The 26,416-nt window shown below is 33.2% G+C and overlaps 1 long non-coding RNA gene and 1 pseudogene across 1 annotated transcript; both read left to right on the top strand.

Annotated features, from left to right (window-relative positions):
- The first annotated feature begins 4,534 nt into the window (after positions 1-4,534).
- Positions 4,535-9,029, top strand: LOC147520001 (syntaxin-112-like; annotated as a pseudogene).
- Positions 9,030-10,823: 1,794 nt separating this feature from the next.
- On the top strand, positions 10,824-12,824 carry LOC147520000 (uncharacterized). Its single transcript, XR_015214344.1, has 5 exons — positions 10,824-10,947; positions 11,056-11,183; positions 11,269-11,336; positions 11,683-11,800; positions 12,676-12,824. It is a non-coding gene; the product is annotated as an uncharacterized LOC147520000 (long non-coding RNA).
- Positions 12,825-26,416: the final 13,592 nt, after the last annotated feature.

Raw genomic sequence — 26,416 nt, 5'->3', positions numbered from 1 at the left:
AATATAAGAATGTGGAAAAGATGATTGAAAATAGAAGCAATCCAATCTATATCAATATCAATATCAATATATTAATATTAAAGTCTCACAAGGGGTATTTTTCTAGCTCTTTTAAAATTCCACGTCATCAACTCCTATTAAAACGGAAATTTTTCCCCTATTAAAAAAAAAAAAAAATCTACAACTTCTAATTAAAATGAAAATCTTTCTCCTATTATAATGAAAATTCCTCCCCTATTGAAAAATAAAAATATAACACTTCTAACTAAAATATAAATTAAAATGAGACGGGATCCCTTCCCCAATTAAAAAAAAATGTTTTTTAAAACTTAATTAAAATAATTTGTTGAGAAATTAAAACGGGTTTTTAAGACTTGATTAAAACAATTTGTTAGAAAATTAAAACGGGTTAGCGACAAAAACAAGAATAACGATTTATTAGAAAATTTCTACATATATAGTTATGATTGTTTAGCAAGTTTTTAAAATAGCCGGTGCATATGCACGGGTCTACTTTCTAGTATTAATATTAAAGCTCCTCCAAGAGGTATTTTTCTAGGTCTCTTAAAATTTCACTTCATCAACTCCTATTAAAACGGGAATTATTTTCCTATTGAAAAGAGAAACTCTAGCACTTCTAATTAAAATGGGAATTTTTCTCCTATTATAATGGGAATTCCTCTCTTATTGAAAAAAGAAATAATCTAGCACTTCTAATTAAAATGGGATCCCTCCCCCAACTAAAAAATGGGTTTTTAAAATTTAATTAAAGCAATTTGTTGATAAATTTAAATGGGTTTTTAAGACTTGATTAATTAAAATAATTTGTTAGGAAATTAAAAAAAACAATGTTAGCGACGAAAACATAAATCACAATTTGTTAGAAAATTTCCACATATATAAAATTTCCACATAAATCACAATTTGTTAGAAAATCACAATTTAAATGGGAGTTATGATTGTTGAGCAAGTTTTTAAAAGAGCTTGTGCGTATGCACAATTTTATTGTATAGTCTATATTTTAATATTAAAACTCTCACAAAAGGTATTTTTCGAACTCTATTAAAATTCCATGTCATCATCTCCTAGTAAAATGGGAATTCTTCTTCTATTGGAAAAAAGAAATTTTGACACTTCTAATTAAAACGGGAATCATTCTACTATTAAAACGAGAATTCCTCCCCTATTAGGAAAAAGAAAATATAGCACTTCTAATTAAAATGGGAATCATTATCCTATTAAAATGGGAATTCCTACTGTATTGAAAAGGGAAAATATAGCATATCCAATTAAAATAGAAATCTTTATCATAATAAAACGGAATCACACTTCTAAATTAAGTCAACTATTAAAACAATATCTCTCTCCCAATTAAAAATTGGGTCTATAAAACTTAATTAAAACCATTTGTAAGGAAATTAAAACAATTTAGCAACTAAAATGGGAATCCTTTCCCCCAATTAAAATGTTTTATTACAAAGTTTTTATATGTATAATTATGATCATTAAGCAAGTTTTCAAAAGAGTCGGTGCGTATGCACGAGCCTACATTCCAGTTAATATATCTATATCTTAATGTTAAAGCTCCCACAAAGGGTATTTTTCGAGCTCTATTAAAATTCCACGTCATCAACTTAATAGTTAACTTAAAACGAGAAACTCTTTTTCTTTTAGAATCCAACTTCAAACAGGAATCTACTTTCCTTTTAAAACCAAAACTCAAATAGTAGCATAAAAATTCTTTATATCCAAATTAAAATGAGATTCCTCCCCCAATTAAAAAAATCGGATTTTTAAAACTTAATTAAAATAATTTGTTAAGAAATTAAAACGGATTTTTAAGACTTGATTAAAACAGTTAGCATTTAAATTTAAAATAGGAAACGATTTGTTATGATTGTTGAGCAAATTTTTAAAAGAGCCGGTGCATATGCACAGGTCTAATTTCTAGTCTTAATATTAAAGCTCCCACAAGGGGTATTTTTCGAGCTCTATTAAAATTCCACGTCATCAATTTAATAGTTAACTTAAAACGGGATTTTTTTTTTCTTTTAGAATCCAACTGAAAACGGAAATCTCCTTTCCTTTTAAAACCAAAACTCAAATAGTAGCATAAAAACTCTTTATTTCCAAATTAAAATGAGATTTCTCCCCCAATTAAAAAACACGGGTTTTTAACACTTAATTAAAATAATTTTTTAAGAAATTAAAACGGGTTTTTAAGACTTGATTAAAACAATTTGTTAGGAAATTAAAACAGGTTAGCGACGAAAACAGAAATCACGATTTGTTATGATTGTTGAGCAAATTTTTAAAAGAGCCGGTGTGTATGCACGGGTTTGCTTTCTAGTTAATATTAAAGCTCCCACAAGGGGTATTTTTCTAATTTTTTTAAATTCCACATCATCAACTCCTATTAAAATGAAAATTATTCTCCAATTAAAGAAAGAAATTCTAACACTTCTAATTAAAATAGGAATCCTTCTCCTATTATAATAGGAATTCTTTCCCTATTGAAAAAGAAAAATCTAGCACTTCTAATTAAAATGGGAATCATTCTTCTATTAAATACGGGAAACACAATTCTAAATTAAGATGGAATCCCTCCCCAATTAAAAAATGGGTTTTTAAAACTTAATTAAAACAATTATTTAGGAAATTAAAACGAGTTAGTGACGAAAACAAGGAATCACGATTTGTTAGAAAATTTCTATATGTATAATTATGATTGTTGAGCAAGTTTTTAAAAGAGCCGGTGTGTATGCACAAAGGGTATTTTTCTAGCTCTCTTAACCTATTAAAACAGAAATTCTCTCTATTAAAAAGAAAAATCAAGCACTTTTAATTAAAACGGAAATACTTCTCCTATTAAAATGGGAATCACACGTCTAAATTAAGTCAACTATTAAAACGACATATCTCCACCACTTTAAAAATGGGTTTTTAAAGTTTAATTAAAATAATATAATAGGAAATTAAAACGGGTTAGCAACTAAAATGAAAATCTTTTCACCCAATTAAAATAATTTATTATAAATTTTATATATGTATAATGATGATCATTAAACAAGTTTTCAAAAGAGCTGATGAGTATGTACGAGGCCTACATTTTAGTATTAATATTAAAGCTCCCACAAAAGGTATTATATTTTTATAGCTTTTTTAAAATTCCACGTCATCAACTCCTATTAAAACGGGAATTCCTCTCTTATTGAAAAGAGAAATTATAGTGCTTCTAATTAAAACATGAACCCTTCTCTTATTATAATGGGAATTCCTCTCCTATTGAAAAAAAAAAAAAAAAATCTAGCACTTCTAATTAAAACTGGAATCCCTCTCCTAATAAAAATGGGATCCCTCCTCCAATTAAAAAACAAGTTTTTAAAACTTAATTAAAACAATTTGTTAAGAAATAAAAACAGATTTTTAATACTTGATTAAAACAATTTATTAGAAAATTTATATATATGTATAGTTATAATTGTTGAGCAAGTTTAATTTTCAAAAGTGTTGGTGTATATACACGGGTCTACTTTTTAGTATAGAGTATATATTAGTATAAAAAATCAACATAGACGGGGATTGCACAAAATATTGATAGGCATAAGAAGAGACTAGAAGGAGGAAAGGCATGATGTTAGATCAAAACAACGAAGAAATATCATCAACGTAACTTTACACGACATATAACTTTTCATTTGGGTTTCAATTGTCGAAAGAAACTGAAAATAACATGAATGAATGAATGAATGAATTGAAGGAGGTAAAAAAAGAGTGGTGTTCAAGGACACGACATATAACTCGTTAATTTGGGGCCAATTGTATAAAGAACCAACATAACATGACGGAGGAGGAGGTCAAAAAGGAGTGGTGTAGGTAATGTACATTTTCATGTATGCTACTTCGAAAATGATCACCGACCTCCACTGCTCCAAAGCAAATGATCTCCACATTTTTATGTGCTTCATTTAACCAAAAACCTTAAAGAATAAGCATATATAGTTACAATGAGAATAAAAAGGTTTAGACAATGAAAAGCAATCAACCAAAAGTCTGATGTGGTAAAGAGAGTTAAAGAGAATAAAGAGAGAAGAAAATGAATGACGATACTGAATCTTATCCATGCAACTTATGCACGACGTAGAGCACGTCGATCTGTGGAATGTTCCGGAAGGGGTATAATTGTAAATATATGGAAAAACCGACCAAAAATGGTGAAAACTAATTGAATGTCCCTCCTCACCATCACCACCACTAAAACTAAAGTTTTTCCTTATCTGAAATCCTTTGAATCTAACCCTATATTTACAATTCTTGAATGAAAATTTTTTAAAAAAAAAAGAAAGAAGAAATTGAAGAAGTAGAAGAAGAATGACCAAGATCTCCCATTGAATCCTTCCACTTCCGTCTTTATCTATGTTCCTCTTGGTGGTGGGGGGTGGGTTTGAAAATCAATGGGGATGGAGTGGGGTGGTGCCTTCACCACCCACCATTTTTGTTTTTGAAAACCCTAAATTTTTAGTTTACTTCGAAAATGGTGAGAATGCCTGCTAATCGAACGGTCAGGATCTGTTTTATTATTTATCTTTGAAATTTCAAACTTGTAAAATTCAACACTATTAGTAAAATGCCGAACGGAATTCGGGTTTTTAAATCTATCAAAATTCTGCTGATTCCGAAATCATGAATTATGAATTAGGGGTGGGAATTTGGCCCTAACGACCCTAACCCGGCCCTGACCGACCCGACCCTAAGCCCTATAAAGCCCTCACAACTAAAGCCCTCACAGAGTTTAGGGCAAGGCCGACCCGGCCCTAATGCCTTCTAAGGTAGGGTCAGGGCTAAGGTTCTGAAACATAGGCCCGACCCTAATCAAGCCCTAGTTATAATTTCACTATAAAATACACAACTAAAACTATCCAACTCCTTGTTACATATTTTCAATTAAAATAACACTGTCCTTTGTAATTTATCACTTACCGTATGGATACTTCTAATAACTTGTCTTATATCATAAAAACTTGTAAACCTAATTGTTTTTATCTCACAACTCACGTACAGCTCACAACTCCCCGTCTAACCTAGTCGCCAAGAACAATAATGAGCACGGGGGCACTAGCCTAATGAAAAATAGGTTGGCGTCAAGTAAAAACTCATTCCATACTCTTATTTGTCTTTGTGTTCTTCAATGTTAAATGTAATTTTGGTGAGATTTGAGTACAAGAAATAACGGATTTATGTCGGTGAAAGCTCATTCCAAAATGTGTCTTGTGCATTTTAAGCTGTAATTTTGAAATATAAATATGAGTCTCTATATACTTGGTTTATTAGATTGTGGATATGCATTTTAAATTGTTGGACTTATCAAGAATTATTACTAGATTGGTTGTTATTCAAATTTCAAAGTGGTGGCACTTTGAGTTTGCAAATCTTTGAATTTTTTTTGTAATATAAATGAGTTTTAAAACTGATGCAGTAAAAAGAAGAAAATATATAGGCCCGGCCCGACTCGGCCCTAAACTATTAAAGAGGGCTTAGGGTAGGGTCAGGGCTTGAAATTTAGACTTATGACCCGGCCCTAATAACTGAAAGGCTTTAAATGTTTAGGGCCGGGCTAGCCCGACCCGACCCATTGCCCACCCCTACTATGGATGCACCATATACCTTACTAAAAATATAATCTATGTATATATATAAAAGCTCGCGCACATTCTCTCTCCTCACCATATCGCTCTATTTTGCACCATGAACAATATGATTGGCTCCTAAAAAATTGGATTGAATAATAATTAGTGACACCTCCCCAGATTTGTTTAAATCTCCCTAATCTATTCTTAATTTTTTATTGACTCCTCAAAGTAAAAAAAAAAACAAAAATAACAATTAAATAAACCTTATACACATTCTACCGAAAACCTATTACCGTACTTCAACCCCCATGGTCTTTTTTTTCTATCTATCCGGTTTAAAAGAAAACCTCAAATCTAAAATTTTATTTTTGATTTCCCCAATCTAATGAGTCCAAATCTAAAAGAATATGTTTTTTTTTTTTTTTTTTTTTTTTTCTATTCTATTGCAAAGAACCAGGTCTTTGCGCTTTTGGTAGAACCTTACTCTTTTGGTAGAACCTTACTCAATTATTTGAAGAAGTCAGTGCTATAAATACTGAGATGGAAGTGATTTCCACTCTACTTCTTGATCTTCAAGAATTAAACGAAGAGACGAAATCGACACACAGTGCCAAAGTCCTTCGAGGGTTAAAAGATCGAATGGATTCTAATATGGTTACTGTCCTTCGCAAGGTGAAGATCATTAAAGTAAGATTGGAATCTCTTGACCAGTCTAATGTAGTGTTGACCATGTCTTCTTCATGAGCTCTAATAACTCATCAATCTCATCAAGAACTAAAGTCTCATCTTAATGGTCAAGATCGAGCATAGGAGAAACATACATGTTGATATTGAGGGAAAACCATCTACCCAATGAGGGCGCCTGCGGTAGTTCCATTAGCGAGTTCTCCATGATAAAGATATGACGTAATTGCATAAAGTTTGCATAGTTTTGAGTTCTTTCCAAAGTATCAATGGACTTCATCTCACTTCCATAGTTAGCATATTCTACCTTTCATTCATCTTTCATGTATCAACTGCCTCCTTTTCAAAAATTGTTGGGTTGACTTGAGGTCTCCATCTAAAGTGAGCTAGAAATGGTTCATTAAAAACTTTGAAGTATTGTTCTTTGAACTGTTATCGCCACGGAGATTTTTACTATGGGGCCAAAGTAACTCAATAGAAGGGTGAAGTTTTACGCAAGTTTCGCATTAGATAAATGAGGAAAGGGTTCAATGTATTCTAGGTTCAACTAGAGGAAGAAATAAATTAGTCGGCATTTTGGCCACTTTTGTGGCAAACTTCATCTATTTTCTGATTAATGATAGATGCAGTTATGGAGTTAAAAAATCTCGCGTTCTCTTTCTCGCACTCTGTTTATTATTAAATGTGTGTTTTGTAGTCCCTAAACTGTTTTGTCATAATATATAAAGCATAAATCAGGGGGCAGTTCATTGTCAGAGAATGTTGCACTCATAAGATTTTGATAATATTCAACGCCAACATCCTAATCAAATTAATTAGACTTATTCCGAAGGTTTCAAATGGTGAATGAGCTCAAGTGGGCCGGGAGGATTATGGTCTCTGCTTTCCTTCCCATCTGTTGAATGTAAGACAGGAATATATATGGGATTACTTAAGTAACAAATTCCAAACCAAGGCATAAACATTTTACAATGAAGAAACAAATTATTACTATAGTGAAGGTAGTCCTGTTGATAGGACACGGATGTCGGCCACAAATGGTCTAAGAATTAAACTAAGAGACATGATGAATGATTTTCAGGCATTGAGAAACCGGATTGTTACAAAACATAAAGGTCTGAAGAGGAGGTATTATAATGCTACTTGGTAAAAGTAGCATTCGAAACGATGGGATGAGAGGGGGGCTGGGGTACACGGCTCATCCTCAACTTTAAAAAAAGTTTTTTTTTTTTTTTTTTTTTTGGATAATACTCAAAAAAGTAACTACCATATATATGGAGTTTTGTTACTAAAACCTCATATGAATGACCAAAATAAAAATCTATTTCCCCTAACTAACGGAGAAAGCTCATGATCTCTAATTTTATGTATTTTGAGAAACAACACTTTTGGCAAGTGTTTTTCTTTGTTTGGAAAAACAAAAGAGATGAAAGAGAAAAAAAAGAGTAATAACACTCTCAACTCTCCGTCCCAATAACTCATATGTATATTTATTGGTATGTTTTCTAAACCTTAATTCCCCAATCTCTTATTCTTTTTTTTTTTTTGTTAATGAATTTTATTCATTATAATTCAATTTTGTATGTAATGAATTGATCTATCGGTTATTTTTTCGAGTCCATTACAATTTTAATTTGTTGCATAAATTTTTTTGATTGTCAATTGTAGTGAATTTATTACTTTTGAATCTACTTAAGGTAGTGATTGGAATTTTGGAATTGAATGAAAATGAAAACAATTAAAATAAACGCTAAAGTGACGACAAAAAAAATGTACTAGCAGTGTCTAAACATATACAGTTTAAAACAATGGTGGGATCATAAACCATGTTGGCGCAACAAACTAGCTTGAAAATCCAAATTTTGCTTACCCACTATAGATTTTTGACAAAGCGGAAACATGGGGATTATATTCCCAATCTAGAATTTGTAAACGCTTTGTAAGTCTGTAACACTATTTTTTGCTATTAATATTAATTACTTTTTAGCCAAAAAAAATGTCTAAACATTGTACAATATTCTTTATTGTGCCCTAAGTGCTTATGTTTTTTCCTAATGCCTTTTGGACTATTTTCCTTACAATTCCAAAGAATTCATTGCTTTTTTTCATTTGTGGAATTTTAAAGTGGTTTCCATAAGCATATATATTTGTAAGAAGCATATATTTGTAGGCACTTTTTTCCCAAGTTCTTAATTTTCCAAAGCTAAATGTCCGTGTATTTATTTATTTTCTCCTAAATCATTTCATTAAGCAATCTAGTCTTTTGTAATTCCAAAATTTACATATCTTTTGTGATGGGATTCGAATTGTGTTTTTTTTTTTACTTTTAAAAAATATGCAAGGGAAAACAAAAATTCTACAAATTGGGTGTTATTTTATTTTAGTTTTTTTTTATAGTGACTAGTTGTGGCTCACCCTCACCCAATTTTCTGGCTCCGCCACTGCTGATGAAGAGATTGATAAGTTGGTATCTGTGAATGGACAAGTTAAAGTGTTTGCTGGTCATACATAATTGGATTTAGAGAATTTGGAGAGGCAGGAAGCAGTTAAGGAGATTCAAAGGAGTTTAACTGAAGTTCTGACAAGTTTTCCTTGATATGGCAGTCTTTGGTTGATGCACAAGGTGAACAAATGGATGACATTGAACTCAATGTAGCTAATGCTAGAGTGTACATCGGTGGTGGTACTAATAGGCTTATTTCGCTAATGCTATGAAGAAGAAAGGAGGGTATTTGGTGTCTTGGATTTGGGCTGTTGTGGCTATCCCGCTTTTGATATGCATTATTAAAGGCGCTACTTGACCAACCGAGGAACCATTAACTCTGCATCTATGTTAATTGGCGTAGTGGCGTTTCTGTTGATGGAGGCTTTGGTTTGCAGTAATTTGCTTTAGGCGAGATGGATGGGGGGCATAGCTTTATTGTTTTTTTGTCTATGGACTTAGGAACAATTCTAACAGAACCAATTAACTATTTCAATACTTAGAGATAGCCAAGATAGGCCTTCTTTTGATTTAATATGATTTATTGGGGTACAATACGAGTAGAATTTCCACAATTTTTGTTGATTTAAATATTTTGGGTTTCTGTTGTACAAAACTTTACAGGGTTTAGTTATTATCTCTATGATATCACTACTAAAAAAAACATATTATGACGGCTGTTATTTTTCTATCTTGATGGTTTTGTTGAAAACTGTCAAGATAAGTATCCTAGTGAAATTTTTATGACGGTTGTTGCAACTTTGTGTCTCGTATGGAAGAAGCGTCAAGAAAATATCATGACTTTATGACGGATTTCCTAAAACAGTCAAGTTGGACTTTTTTTGTTATGACGGCTTTGCCTAATTTATGACATCATTAAGACAGGTGTCAAGAAAATTTATGACGCCGCCTTAGGTTAACTGTCACTTAGGTTAACCGTCACTAGAAGGGGGTATCTTTTGGACCCTGTGAGTTGTTTGGTTTTGGGAATCAAGCCCACGCAGCATCACCAGGTCTCACCGTCTCACACTCTCACCATAGAAGAAATAAAAACATAAAAAGAAAAGAATATAATTAAGTGACCACGCACACATGAACCATACATCTGTTCTTGAAACTAATTTTTCTCCTCTTCCATTCTCTCTCTGTCTCTCTCTCAACCCTAGCCAAGCCTCCTCTTCCGTATCTCTTTCTCTCTTCCATGCTCGAAACTGCTTCCTAAGCCACTAGGAGATCTCGTCAACTAGTAAACTTGTTTTGAAACTCTTGGGAGCAGAATTTCGTTGCACATTTTGAGAAGAAAAATTCATTTTTTGCACTCTATATATTTGAGGAGTCAGAATTTTGCTAAGAAGGATCCGATTTTTACTGAGCGTTTTGGAGACAGTAAGATTCTTTTATATATATATATATATATCGTTCTTTTCAATATTGTTTGATGTTTTAAGGAAAAAAGTTGCCTTTTGAATTTGGTTTCCCCCAATTTAAACATTTTGATTGAAAAATAATTATTGTGCAAGTATTTATCGTATAGAATAATAATGAACTATTGTGTTGTTTCTGTATGTTTTTCTGAAAGTGGGTTGGGGAATATAAGGTGCTTGCATGATGTCGGTCTGTAATAATAATTGACTGCTACTGTGTTGATTCTATTGGATTCTTAATTTCTTTAATTGTCTTTTAATTTGTAAGCAACACTATGTTTTGTTTCTTCTGAACTATTTTTCTTGGAATCACTTCTAATAAGTACGTACTATTGGGTATTTTGATTTTTGCTAGTTCCCGCTTAATTCTGTAAAAGAATTGTGGGTAAATCTCACTTATGCTAATTAGGTCATCTGTTAAATTTTTTTATATAAGCTCTTACTGATCTTATTAATTAAGTTCTAACAATTCAGTTGTGTTCATGTAATTGTATTTTTGTGTGGTTAGTTTAGTCAGCTTATTTCAGAAATATTATTAAGCTACTTACAACGGATGTTCCAACTATACCATTTTGGATACATATAATATATTACTTATGAATGTTATTTTTGTGCTGCATGCTGGAAGCTTGAAACTACATGCCCTATAATGATTTTCTCATTGCAGGCACTTGATACCAATATGCAACTCCATTTTCCGAGAGAGTTTTTCCCTTATCATGTCTAAGTAGGTCAATTGTCATATTAGCTTGTCTAGATAAGGACCTTCGGTTTCTTTTCCTTTTCTGATTTGTACCAAACTACATGAGGCAATAATGTTACTTCTTTGTGGCAGGTGTTCTCTTTGATAATTAAGGTTGATATCTTACTCCATGTTGCAAGTGCTATTGATGAGCGTGACTCGTATTAGCCTTTAGTGTTGTCAGCATTAGTTTTTTCAGCAACAACGTCTTTGCTTAGGCAGTAAGCACTAAGCTACATTTTCATGAATAGAAGAGCTGTGTGGTTAGCTTGACCTCAAGTCACTCACTATGAATGCCATTTTCAGTTTCCAGGTTCTTGCCTACCAAGTCCCAACACCATCTGTTTGATCTAGAAATATCAAAGGCATACCAAGTAAGTAAATATGAATTTTACTGTGAATATTGACCGTATTAATGATGATATTGTATTTGATACTTATTATAATAGAAAATTGTTAAAATGGTGCATTGTAATTCTTTCTTTGAACTAGATTCATTCAAAAAATATTCTTGAACTCTAGTTACTTTTTGTTCCGAGACAATGAGAAATTGTAGTGACTTTAGAAAAATTTTCATTTTAGTATTTTGTGAATTCCCAGTAACAAGTCCTTGGTATTTTTTTTTTGTTCTTAGGTGATTGTGAATTTCAGCAAGGTAGTGAGGTTGTTTATGGAGCGGGTCCTAACATAGGATTTACATTTACTTGATGGATTGTGTAGGACTTCAATCTATCAAATGCTCTTGATGAATTTGGGACTGTAGCTTGTTATCGTATGTGAAGCTTTACTTGGTTAGCCTAGGGTTCTAAATAATGGAAGTGGTTTGGTGATACCAAAGGTTAGTTATTTGTTCTAGCTTGTTGATTCTTCTGTCAACTTTTACTTTTATTTTATACGAGTGTATGTTATTTTTCAAATGTTGTGATTGTCACCCATTATTCCAAACTTTTTTCACGACCCATTTACTTAGATATACCGGTCTGGATTCACCTTTTCTACTGTGTTTCTTGTTACTTATATATTTTGTTGCTTGCAAAAATGATAGATGATGGTAGATCATAACTAGTCTAGTCCATAAACCTTCATTCATTACTTGATGCACTTGTTTCTGCCTAACTAATTACTGGGCACTAGCTACAATGGAATTATGTTAGCATCTGATGACTTGAATTCAATAGAATTTTGTTGTATTAAGTCTTTACATACATATAATGATACAGTCCTCTTGGAATGCAGGGTTAATTTAGGTGTACCCTACCTAAACAATCAAACCCCTTTTGTTAAAAGTTATTTCCTTAATAATGTTATTTTTATATCTTCCCATTATGTTGTCTCATTGCTTCCAATATTAGATGATCTTGCAGATGAGGTGTTGGTCATCTGATTGAGAGTTCTCAAAGGTGAAGGACACACACCAGTTAAGTAGCATCCGCGTGCGTGCGAGGGGCTTTATTTTCTGTGGTGCAACTGGAATCCTTGATTACATAGTGGCATTATTTAACACCTTGTTAGATTAAAATAAATTGTTAGCATTTGAACGAGTAAATGTTTTTCTTTTGTAATGGTTAGTATGTTATATTGTACTAAATTGCCCACTCATTCACTAGGATTAGTTTGTCAACTAGCTTCATTTTTCTGTAGGTTGTTTATTTCATTTTCAGTTTATTTTCAAGCGCTTATTCAACTTTTATGTCTTTACTCTGGTTATTGTAGGCAAGTTTACACATTGGTTGGATGGATGACTGAAAGAGGATGGACCAAGGCAGATTCATGTTGTTAGAAGGGGGCTTTTTAGTTAGCATTTTTTGGGAGATGCAAATTAATTTCCGGGTTTGGGAATTATCATGTATAAGCATTTTAGAATGGTGTATACTGATATGTTGTTGCACAATAAAGAAAACGAAAAGTTTTATTGTAGTATTTTTTTTTTTTTTTGAAAAATAATACAATTTTCTTGACGCTTTTGAGCAAACCATCATATTCACAGATGATATCATGACGCTTCTTCTCCATATATTACAACGGCTCCACAAAAAACTGTCAAGATATCTCACGCTTTCATGACACTTGGAACTGATTTTGGACATAAAAAAGATACATGATATGACAGCTTTGATATAACTATCATAAATTTTATGACGGTTTTTATGGACTTTTATGACACCTCCAGTAATGACGGCTAATTTTTCACCCAAAAATACGTCAATATAAATTTTTCATGATAGTTTTTAGCTATCATTAAACGCCCTTTTTTTAGTAGTGTATCTTTTCAATTCCCTGAATATTTCTCTGAAAAAAGTTTACATAATCCAGGAATCTGTTGCGTAACAAAAATTAGGATATGGGTCGTGTCCAATTTGGATTTATACCTATTGATCATGTGAAATGGGTTTATAGTTTTCATGTGAAATGGGTTTGACAGTTTTGTAAATTCGAGATTGAATACTTTACAGTCATGATGATTGTTGAATAGACACGTCTTAATCTGTTAAATGACACAATGTGTTCAAATGATATTAGTAGTACCAACTATTTGGCTACTGCCTAAAGTTCGAGTATTTTGAGCTAAAAAACATTGTAGTTTCATAGCATTAATTATTTATATTTGGGTGTTTCATTGCATTATGAGTGGGTTTACACACACCAAGCATAGTAGCACTTATACAAGTATGCATTGGTAAGTATACAATATGCATTTTCACCCTTCAGCGCACAACTAGCTCATGTTCAACATTATAGGTGCATCAGAATGCATTGGTAACTTTATTGTAGTCATGGTAACTGTAATAATGACCGATAAAATATTCCAAAATACCGTTGACCAAACAAATCTCCAATTCCATTCCATCTTGCTCTAATGCCTCTGTAAAGTTTCCACATAATTATAGTACAAGTCTGGGGAAACCTTCCCATAGGAATAATTGATTCGAATATTGAGCAATTGGACTTAATGTTTTGAGTTTCACAATTAGTAATGGGAAAAGGGATTCATGCTCCACTCTTCTTAATTTTTATGGTTCTCTGACTTTCTCAAGCTCTGCTTTACTCACTGTGGGTGAAAAGGTCTGCAGAACCTCGCCGGTTCATCTCTGCATCTATGGAAATTCAATCTAATAAAAGGTATGGCTCTCTATCTTCTTCTTAATAGCATCAGTCTGTATTAACTATTAATAATACATTCTTTATCTGTTCTAATTTAAATACCTCATTTTTTTAATTATTATTTATCTTTTTTATTCTTTGTTTTCTTAGACTTTTCAGTGTTTTTATTCACTTTTATTCATTGTAGTAGCCAATTTAATTGCAATTAATATTTCTATGTATAAAGCCTCCTCCAAAAAGAGCAGTTTTCCTCTTTAAGTCTAATAACGAGAAAGCTTTTGGAAACCCTATCGAAAGGAGGGGATCAATGCAATAATGAGTGCTTTTGTTTCGATTCCAACTGGAGGTGAAAAACCACTTACTACCAGGTAACACCAATGGTTTAGAACGTATTTATAGAACTTTTACTCCGTAATATGGTTTGTCAGGGGTCAATGCAACAATGCAATATGGTATAATGTGCACATGTACTATTCTTTGTAATTATCCCATCAAGTGGGTGGTTGATTTCTCTAATTAGTGGCGTTGTTTCTGAAGGAGCTTTAGGTTCCTTTAATAACAGTAAGCTCTTTCTAAACTCTTATCCGGATTCCTGGGATAAATACTGCTATATATCTAAGTTACATTGACACAAATACATGTGTCCGTATTCGACATATATTTGAAGTGTCTGACACGGCAAAATATAAAAAAACTGAGGTATATTACATACAAAATATGTTTGTGTGTGTCTGACATGGATTATTTGTGAAATATGGTGTGTCCATGTAACATAGCTATATACATACCAGATATTCGCAAATATCATTGAAATAAACTAAGTAAGTTATGAAGGACCTGACGTAGTTAAGGAAGATATTTGGGGGTTAAACTGAACTCTTAATTGAAGCTTACTGATAAGCTAGATATGGTTATGGGTTAGTCAATTGCTTACTGATGTTAACATGTTTTTTTATCAAAATGCTTATAGGATGTCACGTGGTACATCAGGCTTTGTGGAGAATTAACACATACATACATAGTAAAAGCTATCTTATATAGATGTTTCACTATAGCTAGCATCTTAGTTAAATGGCCATCCAAATATTGTTTGGTATATAGATGTTTCACTATAGCTAGCATCTTAGTTAAATGGCCATCAAAACATTGTTTGGTATATAGATGTTTCACTATAGCTAGCATCTTAATTAAATGGCCATCCAAACATTGTTTGGGTGAGGTACATAAAAATGGTTTTAGTATTCTTTCCTTATCTTTTTCTTTTTGGTTTAGGCCATATTCGTATATTTACTTTTGACGGACTTCAAATATAAGTAATGAGAGGAGTTTCTGAATTCTATGGGAAAATGGATCTTTGAACAATCTTGATTTAATAAGGTATAATACTATTCGTATCTAATATATGCCATTATGTTCTTTAAAATTTTTATATGAAGTAACTAATCGTGTTTTAATATCACTTGCATCATCACTGTTAACCCTCTTCTCAATGTCCTCACGGCTTGCCATGTCCGTTCTGGACTTATTGTGAATCAAAGCATACCATTCACCGATTAAATTCTTTGGTGATGCTGGAAGATTCAATTCACTTCAGGGGGAAACAATGAGAAGTGTGGAGCAAGATTGCATATTAATTTTAAGAGCAATGAATTCAACAACCATAGCTGAAGAGTGATATATAGGGCTGCCTTTAGATATTTCTTTTTATACTATATTGGCATTTAGTATGTTTGTTTTTCTTTATGAACTATAGTAATTACTATCATAATGTTAATTGCTTATTGCACAAAACTACGTGCACCTTTCAGTTGAAGCATTGTAGTGCAACGTTCAACAAATGTTATTTTCGTTATGGCTTCATTCTTATGGATCTATAACTTTCCAACAGCTTATTTTTATACCAAAAATTTGGTTATCTGCAAAGTTCAAACATAAAAGAAGAGTTGGTCTTTATATATACTTGAGGCCTTTTAGGTTTTCAGGAGAGGATTTTTTTTTAAGTAGGATATAGAAAATGTGAATTTCTTTAAATATTAATTTGCATGTCCGTAGGTCAATGAGATTGGAGAACTATATGTCTTTGATACCAATTAAAGTTATTATGTATATAGCTTTTTCATATTTCTTTTTATGATTCCATGTGTATTCCTTTTTGTAGATCTACTAATCGGAGGAAGTAAATTTTCCCTTTGTAGTTAATTGATTATGTTTTAAGTAATCTGATCTTAACTTTTCAATCTACAGTTGAACTTGAGATTTTTCGCTAAAGGACACTTTGTGCACAGACAACATGTCAATAAATCACGAGGGAAATGTATTTTTTACCTACATAGGAGGAGGGTCAAAGAGATCAATATTGTACTAGGAACTCAAAGCAGTGGAGATGGAACTCAATATCTGTGTGCAACCAAGCATCAATAAAGTCTTTAGGAGGGTCAAAGAGATCAATATTGTACTAGGAACTCAAAGCAGTGGAGATGGAACTCAAGTGTGCAACCAAGCATCAATAAAGTCTTTTGTCATTTCAAACTCTCTTAGGAAAATTTAAATTCTTAAAAGTTCAAGAGGTGAATATTTATTCATGGTTTGATTTTTTTTTGGCAAAGCAAGCGCGAACTAAACCTCAGCCTATTCTTCATCGGTATTCATGTTTTTCATGTCTCCTATAATGTTATGCCTTTCTTTTCCTTCTTCTTCATGACTATTTTTTTTCTCCACGAGTACTCAATCCATTACTTATAATGTTTTTGTAAAAAATCAATCTTTGCATTGCTAGCTTGAGATGGTTGAACTGTATGCATTCCTGCTTCTTTCGATATGCCATATATATATATTGAAAAAGTTTGACAAGGCTAGAAATATTGGATTGAGCTAATTTTTTGTAGAGATATAATCCATGAAGAGTAGATTATATCTACAAAAAATCATATACTAATTCATTGTTGAAATGCACTTTTTGATAGGATGTACAATAAGGATGTCACTGTTAGGATATCACCCTAGCCAAACCTATATATATATATATATATATATATATATTTCAAATTACTACATTGTTACTGGGTTACTACAATATGTTACTTGAAATTTATAATATATATGTAAATGGTTGGGTTGTCTTAGTCTTAGCGGAATGAGTGTATATGAATGTGCACACCAATCTTGATTCATGTAAAGGGTGGTAATAGATAAAGACCAATATATGGACGATGTTATATAACATGTCTATTCTTATATAGAACTTGATTTCTTGATGATAGTATATAGAGATCATCTACTCATCTTATAGATAGATATTTACATAAAAAGTCAAACTTAGAGTGTTGTTTTACTATTAAATTTTCACATTCATAACTTGATCGCTCTAGCTTTTGTATTTTGACACGTGTGACTTGGTGTTATGAATTTGTAGGTTTCATTGTATTGTTGTGGAGATGAAAAAATATTGCAAACTTTCATTTGTATTTGAAAGTGCAGTTCGTGGTTATGGTGGAGACAAACACTAAGGGGGCGTTTGGAAAAAAAGCTATAAAGCTAGAAAGGAGAAAATCATTACAATTGGAAACTCTATTTGCGTATAGAGAAGATCGGGGATTGATGAGTTGACGTCTGATTTGCTTTGGCTGTTGGATAGGCCCAAGATAGGGGGAACCAAAGTCTATCTAGAAAACAAGAGTTTTGAGTTTCTGAAACTTTACCCAACCTAATTTAAAGGGCAAATTCAACCTCATACTCTTCCATTCTCTTCATTATTGGCCTGAAGTTTAAGCTTTTTTTCTTTCTGGCTTTGTGGCTTTCTATCCAAATGCCCCCTAAACACAACAATAAACTTGAGTGCATCATATCAAACATGGTGAGGGTATGTGAGAAACAAATCATCGTGTTTTAATATTTTCTCAAGTTTGTTTGAAATCAACATGTGTTTGAGAACTAATGTAAATAATACCATTGTCGACACACTTAAGTTGCAAAATCTTAAAGCAATCTTACTATCAGTTTGATTTTTTCCAACATGATATTTCTTCTTACATTTTTCTTTCACACATTCATTTCATTCTTTATTATGTTTATTTTAATTGTGAATATATATTGCAGTTTGATTATAAAAGGGATAAAAGAAATGCTAGCAAGTTTCATTGTATATAAGCGTGTGCATCAATGTCAACCAAATAGTTTGAAAGGAATATTGATACTACGCCACTTGAGAAGCATAGATTGATCATTGGAGTTGTTGTCAGGAAAGAGTGGTCGGGCATGATGTTCAAGAAAATTTAAAAAAATGAAGACTAAGCAATCTTAATCCCTGCTTGAATGGTTTGAAAGAAAGTGTTGGTCGATGAATCCTCTCTCTCTGAGTGAGAAAATCTCTTCGTTTTGATCAAAACTTGAATCATTAAAATATTTTGGAGTTAAAATTTTTGATACATAATAATTCAAAAAAATTAATTATAAAATATTTTTAAAAAAAATTATATGGATTGTTTCTTTTTATTCATTTCATTGACCATCGAACTCAAAATCTAATATGCTACTTTAGTATATAGATAGTAGATCACCTCCCTATATATTAAAGCAGCTGAGGTGGACAATTTCTTTCCTATGTGGCAATTTCCCAATACTTGGTTTTGTCACGTGGATCATTTAAATTTCAATTTAAGTGCAAGTGCAATTTTGAGACTGGAAGGCTATTGGTTGTTTCCTATTAAAAGTACAACTCTCTCATCTATTTCACTTCTTCTAAAACTTCTATAATCTCTACGTGCGAGTAATATAGTAGAATCAATTAGTAATATTTTTGTTTATTGTATAGTAGAACGAACTCGAATATATTGAAGCACCACCAAGAAAGAGTTCGTATATGGAATTAGAGAAGAAGACTCCAATGGAAAAGTCTTGGACAGTGATCGCAAAAGAGGTTAGATCACCTGTTTATTATATTTTCAATTTATAGGACAAAGTTTAAGGTGTGTGATTTTGTTGTGGGGTTTCCACATTGTTAAACAGGGTGTTTAGAGTGCTTCAAGATAGAAAGACTCTTCTCTACTGTTAACTAGACCACTATGATAAATGAAACAAAGGGAACTGTCATCACGCCTGACACATAAAGTACGTCATTTTGAACGACAAAAGTGGAGAAGATGAAATATATCTAATCAAATATTTGCCTAAGGGATTAAGAAGGGACATCAACGATATCTATGCTTGGATTTAATCAAGAAGGTGACACGAATTACTATGCTTTGATGTACTTTCGGTTTTTTTCATTATAGAATTGTAGAGTATTGGTTTACTTCATAGTTATATGTAGGTTGATGTTTTCAATATAAAATTGTAAAGTATTGGTTTACTTCATAGTTATATGTAGGTTGAATCATTAATTAGTTGTAATTTTAACTAATGTAATCATTATGATTATGTATATTTTTCATCAACCCATGACCTTAAACTCTATCACGTGGGACACAACTAGCTAACAAGTTTTTTTTTTGGTAGTCTAGCTAGCAAGCTTATAATTATGGTAGTCATGATCTTTTGATGTCTAAAATAAGTAGTGTTTTATCACGTGTATGTCATTGAACCTTAAGGTGTTGTGCTAACGTCATGCTTAATTTGAATTGAATGATATGTTTTTTTTAGGAATTTCATAACTCTATTTATTGGGATTGAATTGGAATTGGATGAAAGAGGACCTCCCAAAAAAAACTTCATATGTACCTTTGTTTTGAAATGTGAGTGAGAGGTTTTTGGATAAGATGCTAACTTCTTTGGTGTGTATCATCAGTTAGTGCTCAAGGATCCGGTAGAACTATTTGGAATCTAGAACGGATGAGAATATGTCTTAGCAAGGAGTATAAGTTCAGACTTTTAGAGAGTTATCCAGGTTATAAAGAAGAAAGAACAACGCCCATGGAGTTGCTATAATCTAACACGGTACCACAACACATAAAACACAGTGGATTTATAGTTGCATTGGCTTTAGAGGTTGTAGCTAAAAGGAGAGTCGAATCTCCACCTACCTATTGAATCTCTACTCCCCAGAGCCTTCGATAGAAAAACGATACAATAATTCTAAGACATGCAAAAAAATTTGAATCATTACAATATTCTATAGTTAAAACTTTTTGGTACATAATAATTCAAAAATTAAAATTTATAATGTAATATTCCATGACTACATAATATTAAAATTTGTAGTCTATTTCTGTTGGGTCACTTCCTCTAATGACCAATTACTCACAATGTGATCGAAGTTCCTCTCCCCTTCCTGAATTAAAGAACCACTATAATAATTAGAGAATAGAGAGTACCTGAAAAAGCTTACTGAGAAGACTTGGAGGAGTGTCTAAAGAGAACAAAATGGGAAAAAAAAAGAAGTTACCTTTAAAAGCGAATGACTTCACTTCTTGCTTAAGTCAACTGAAATAGATACTCAAGAGATAAGTTAAAAATATGAATAATTGACTACACCTGTAGAAATTAGAGAAATAAGTGGTGAAGTAAACACCACGTGTTAAGTAGACTAATAAAGACATTATGTGTTAAGTGGTGGAAAAGTATACTTTGGACCTCAAGAATCCCAAACGGACCAGGCCTGCCTAAACCCTAATAAACCTTATTTCTAGATAGTTGTTGGGGGCCTTTTATTGCGCTAAAACGTGGGGGCACTTGGCGGCTGCCTAGATAGCCTGCCCTAGAGTTGCCTTGTCGAAACCGCAAAACAATTTAGCTTTTAGTCCTAATTATAATAGCAAATTTTGTTGGTCTACAATTGTTTGTTTATTAAAATTGATGTTTGACTGAGTTGACTTAGTGTTGATTGCAAGTTGACCGTTTTCTAATTAACATCCGTTTTTTTAGGACCAAACAAAAATATTGTGATTAACAGTAGGACTAAATATTAAAAACTCCATGGATAAAATCAACACTTTTAAAATAAAATTATTTTTAAAAGCTACTGAATTTACTTCTTCGCTAAAGCCAACTGAAGATAGATGCTTAAGAGATAGGTTAACCCATTTGCTATCTTAAAAAAATCAGAGCGAGAATACACGTGTGGAAATTAGAGATGCAAGTGGTTAAAGTGACAGCACGTGTTAGGTATACTAATGGGCTAAGAATTAAAAAACAAAAAATTAAAAGACACCACAAATTTTGGACTAATTAATTGCTTTAATTTCTTTATCGGGTTTTCTTTCCATATCTTTGTTTAATCGATTTTGATGCATAAGATCTACTAGCTACAAGTAAGATTTCAACAAAATTTTGTTTTGTGCTTAACTTTATTTGACGATATGAGTATTTTGAGGTTAAATACTAAAAAATAAGTATTCTAAGGTTGCTTCTCTTTTGTAGGTTTTTGGAATAAAGGAAAAACAAACTTAGATTGAACCCTTAGATTAAAATCAATTGTGGCTTCTCATATATGAAAATCTTATTTTAATATGTCGTTTATAAGTATAAGTGGAAGCAAAGAAATATAATTAATTGTTTTCTTTAGTGGGTCTAAATGTTGCAGTAATTGTGGTTAGAAGCAGCAAATGTTATAAGGAAATGTCAATGGAGCTCCTTCGTGCCAGTCTTCCCCACACTGATGACCAACAACGCAAGTTTTTACCTTTTAATGGATTTTGTTTTCTCTATGTTTGTAGCTTTGTTTAATATCCATAGCAAATTATTGGCATTGAGAACTTTGATCAATTAATTTATTGTATAAGTTTCAATATAATTTGGAAGTCAAAATTTTTATACATAATAATCAAATAAAAAAAATTATATAAAAATGGTTCCCGTTCGTTGAATGGGTCCAAAAATCTAGTTACCACCAAATAAGGAGAGAAAACTACATTATAAAATCCTCTTGTTTAATATAGAAATTTAATATAGAACCTAGAGTTTCCCACTTTGATCTAAACGTCTCTGTTTAACAGTTTGAATATACATCCAAATTGTGTCATCATTTTACCATAACAGAAGTTGCTGTAGTTATTGGATAGATTAACATATTGTGGATATATATACGCTCGACGAACTTTCTGGGTTCGCAGACCGCCACTGATTAGGGCACAAAACGTGACTGAAGGACCGACGGAGCTAGCTAGCTGCATCACATGAAATACCCCACTGAAAAATGAAAATGCAAGAGTGGTCTGGGGTTAGTTTTAAGTCCACTGATCAGCTTAGGCCCAATCCAATTCAGGGTTATATAAGGCCGAATGCGATCCAACATAAAAAGCCATTTTATGGATCCAGCGCGGTTTGAAATGGATACACTGTGTCCAAAGTCCAAACCCCAAAAACACTTGTTGCTAACCAAGAGCATCTTTAGGAGAACAACAAAAAAAACACCAAAATTTTGAACCAAAAAAACACCAACCATTTTTAGGAGCAACATCAAATTTTCGATATCAAACTACACGGTTTTGGATAAACCGTGTCATATAGCCCACGCGGTTTTTCCAAAACCGCGCCATTAAAGCCCAACTAACAAGTTCAAGCCCACACAATTTTGAGAAAACTGCGCGGTGTTCTGAACACCGCGTGCTACTTCTATATAAACAGGACCAAAGCCGCGCAGTTCAATCACTTTCAACTCTTATCTCAATTATAAACCCTCTCTTTAGTAAAAGAAAAAAAAAACCTACATAAATTCTTGAAATTTTATATGGATCATTTTAAACCTTTCAAGGGTGATGATTGGCAGTACACAGACGACATTTGCGATGGGGGAGAAGAACCCGAGAAAGTAGAATACGGTGGGGGAGAAGACGGTGAGGGAGAAAAACCCGAGGATATCACACCGACTAATAGACATTCCTATGTACTGGAGTATCAGATGAACGACTTCGATTGGCAATTTGCACCCGGTGAAACACTTGATATGGAAGTTGTGTCTTCTACACGTGATACAAAACACGTGTCGAGTGTAGTGGCTAATACTCAGGTAATTAATTAGTTTTGATTAAATATTTTGAATATTATGCATTAATTAGTTGAGTTGGACCAATTAATTATTTATCTTATATGCATTATTATTATTTTTTATAATATTAGCATGTTATTGACTACCGAGTTAGATCGACTTTACATGGTGTTAGAGAGTGGTGGAAGGTTATTAAGAGTTTGGATGAGTTTGTACACATTAGAGATAGTATTTTGTATACACCTTCGGGTCTTTTGGTTGATGTGGATTAGAAGGAAGGCTGAAGGCGCTGTCAGTGGTCATAGCTTTAGTAGAAATATGGTGGAGTAGAACTCATACATTTTATTTCCCTTGTGCGGAGTTAGGGTTCACACCACTAGACTTCACTATGATTTCTGGGTTGAGTATCGGTATAGGCCAACCGATACCTTTTCATACAAATTATGAGAATATGGATAGTATGCTTATGAGTTTTCCTCGCTTGGATGCGGATGCTTATGATTCTTCTGGTATTAAGCTATCTCATATTAAGACTGCATATATGGAACCCCTCTTGGATCTTGATACACGAGCGGAGTTAGCTTTGATTGTTCTACCTAGTAGTGAGGGTGCTGATGTGTATGTTAGGACTTTTTTTATGTTTTTTATTGGGCATGTTATGTTTCCCAATGGTCATTCTACAGTACGACTGGGATATTATACTTATGTATCTGATTTGCATGCTATGAGAGATTATGACCTAGGTAGCTCAATATATGCCACATTGATAGCGGCGTTAGATAAAGCTTTACAGACATTCGGAACTAGAAGTCCTCAGATTGTAGGATTCACATGACTTTCAGAAATTTGGTTTTATGAGTACTTTCGAACTCTTTGTCCTAACATAGACATGATTGCTGATACTCGCCCTAGATTTGGTAGTTGGTCGAGGGGCCACACTTGACTAGAATAGCGGTGATTAGAAATAATGCCTGTATGGCTCGTGCTCAAATTGATATTAGATCATTGTCATCTATTGAGTGAAGACCTTGGTGTTTGACTACTGTCTTTGACGATCCAGTTGTGCAGCATGCTTGTGTGTTGTCACGTCACAAAGTTATTTTTGTCGCATGCGTGGTAAGGTTTAATCGTGGCGGCCGGATGTTGGAGGCAGATGATTGGACGTTATGGAGTTCCATGTGCTCCCATGCGGATGTTAGTGATGTGAAGTCGTGGGGTAGAACTCAAGTTCATGACGTTCATACCAGTAGTGGTCCTTGGCCAAATGCGTCTTCTTTTGTTGTTGAGCAGACTGTTGATCAGTATTATAGATGGTAGAACCGTGTCTCCATTGGTCCGTTGTTGCCCTCTGTTGGTCAGGCTAGCAACTTCGAGCTTGTGGGCCTAGAAGGGATGAGACGTGAGCTACATATTTCTCATCCGCCACAGCATGTTTACAACCCACAACCTCTGAATGCATATCATCCAGCTCCTGTGCCTGTCAGTAATCCTCAGATGTTTGTCGTGTGTGGACCTAATGGGGAGGCTACTTATATTTCCATTCCTGAGGTGCCTCGTGCTCGTTGCCATGAGTTAGAGCCGCAAATTGATCAGTATACCACGGTGAGTTTAGTTATTTTATTTTTCTTATTCATTATATATATAATATGTACTCACAATGTATTTTCTTGGATTTTCAGGCTGAGATTCGATAAAGATATGAGAACCAGATTTGTATGTTTGATGGGATGAGGACTTCCGTGTATCATTATAGCCAAGAAAGGGAGGAGGCATATTCTCAGACATATCAGCAATCCCAATGTGTGTATGACGAGACTTGAAAAGCGTATGAGGATATTCAGCAGGTGTACACACAACAACATCAGGGATATGAGGAACTTCATGCTGAGGTAGTTAACCTTCGTGCAGACAGAGAAGATCTTGATTTTAAGGTTAGGAACTTAGAGGAGCAGCTTCGGAATATCCAAATAGAGAGAGGAGAGGCATCGAGTGGTAAGGGGCGTAAGAAGAGAGCTAAATAAATTTTATGTAATATCGGTTTTGGATAATTTTGGATATTATATCATAATCATAGATTTTAGATTACACAATTCTTAATTTTTTTATTTATTTAATTTTTTCGATTTTGGATCACAATTCTTAATTTCTTCAATTGCATAATTCTTAATTTCTTAAGTTCTATGCACAATTCATAATTTCTCAAGTTCTATGCACTACAATTCTAATTATCAGAAAAAACACACGCGGTGTTGGCAAAACCGCGCTATAGAAGCCCATTTAGCAGCCCAAGCCCATGCGGAGTTGGCAAAACCGCGCAAGTGATTTGATACAACACCAAAGCTGGAACCAAATATTGGCCGATTTGGTGTTTGGTTTGGTATTTTTTTGGTGTTTTCATCAACATGTGACTCTCCTGAAGTTGAAAAAACACTAAATACTAGGTTGATATCACTCCTAAAGATGCTCTTACTAACCCCGTGCCAGTAGTGCGTGGACTCGTGCAGTAGTGCGTGATATTTGAGATTTGCAATGAAGAGACAGGTGTGTTTGATACTTTGATTGCAGAAGCAACATATTTTTCCCTTGAAGTTTCACGAAATAGGAGTACCCAATACTCCCAAATCCTTATAGAACCTTTCACGGATTTTACAAAGTTTTTTTTGAAAACATGCCCCGCACGTTTTTTCAAGAAAATTTCCTTGCCCTAAAAGGCTAAAACAACTTAGTGCAAGTCCAATGGGAGCTATATGAGCGGCTAAAGGCAAATATAGCACCCTAATCACAAAAATGTCATTCCAATGAGACTGCTAAAAAGGTCTTAAATTTGGATGGAGTCAAAAACCCAACCAAAATTAAAACCTTCGCTAGCAGCTGCTATAATAAGTTCGGGAGATGGACGACATAGTTTCGCCGCCCATGATGTTGTTAAATTTCGGACGACGGTAAACCAGTATCAACGGTCCAAAAAAATTTCAAAAAATAATGGACGGACAGCAGAAACTATGACGTCCGTATCATTTAACAATTCAAAACAGAAAACGCGATTGGATTGATTTTTTTATTTTGGGGAGCCAAATTGGGCTGAGCAAGCTAAAAGGCCTATGTGGCGCTTAGAGCAAGTCCAATGGAGAGCTGCTAAATTGGGCTACTAAAGTGTTACATAACTGTCATATAAGCTTTTTAGCTTGCCCAGCCAAATTTGGCTCCCCAAAATAAAAAAAACAATCCAATCTCGTTTTCTATTTTGAAGTGCTAAATGATATGCCGTCCATTATTTTTTGAAAATTTTTTGGACGGGCGACACAGTTTCTGCCGTCTGTCGAAATTTAACACAGACGGTAGAAACTATGTCGTCTGTTTTCCGAACTTATTATAGCAGCTACTAGCGAGGTCTTAACTTTGGTTGGATTTTTACTCCTTTTAAATTTAAGA

Source organism: Coptis chinensis, chromosome 2 (assembly GCF_015680905.1).
Source record: "Coptis chinensis isolate HL-2020 chromosome 2, ASM1568090v1, whole genome shotgun sequence".
NCBI classification, from domain to species: Eukaryota; Viridiplantae; Streptophyta; class Magnoliopsida; order Ranunculales; family Ranunculaceae; genus Coptis; species Coptis chinensis.
Note: the sequence above shows the minus strand (reverse complement) of the source record. Positions and strands in the feature narration are given on the sequence as shown.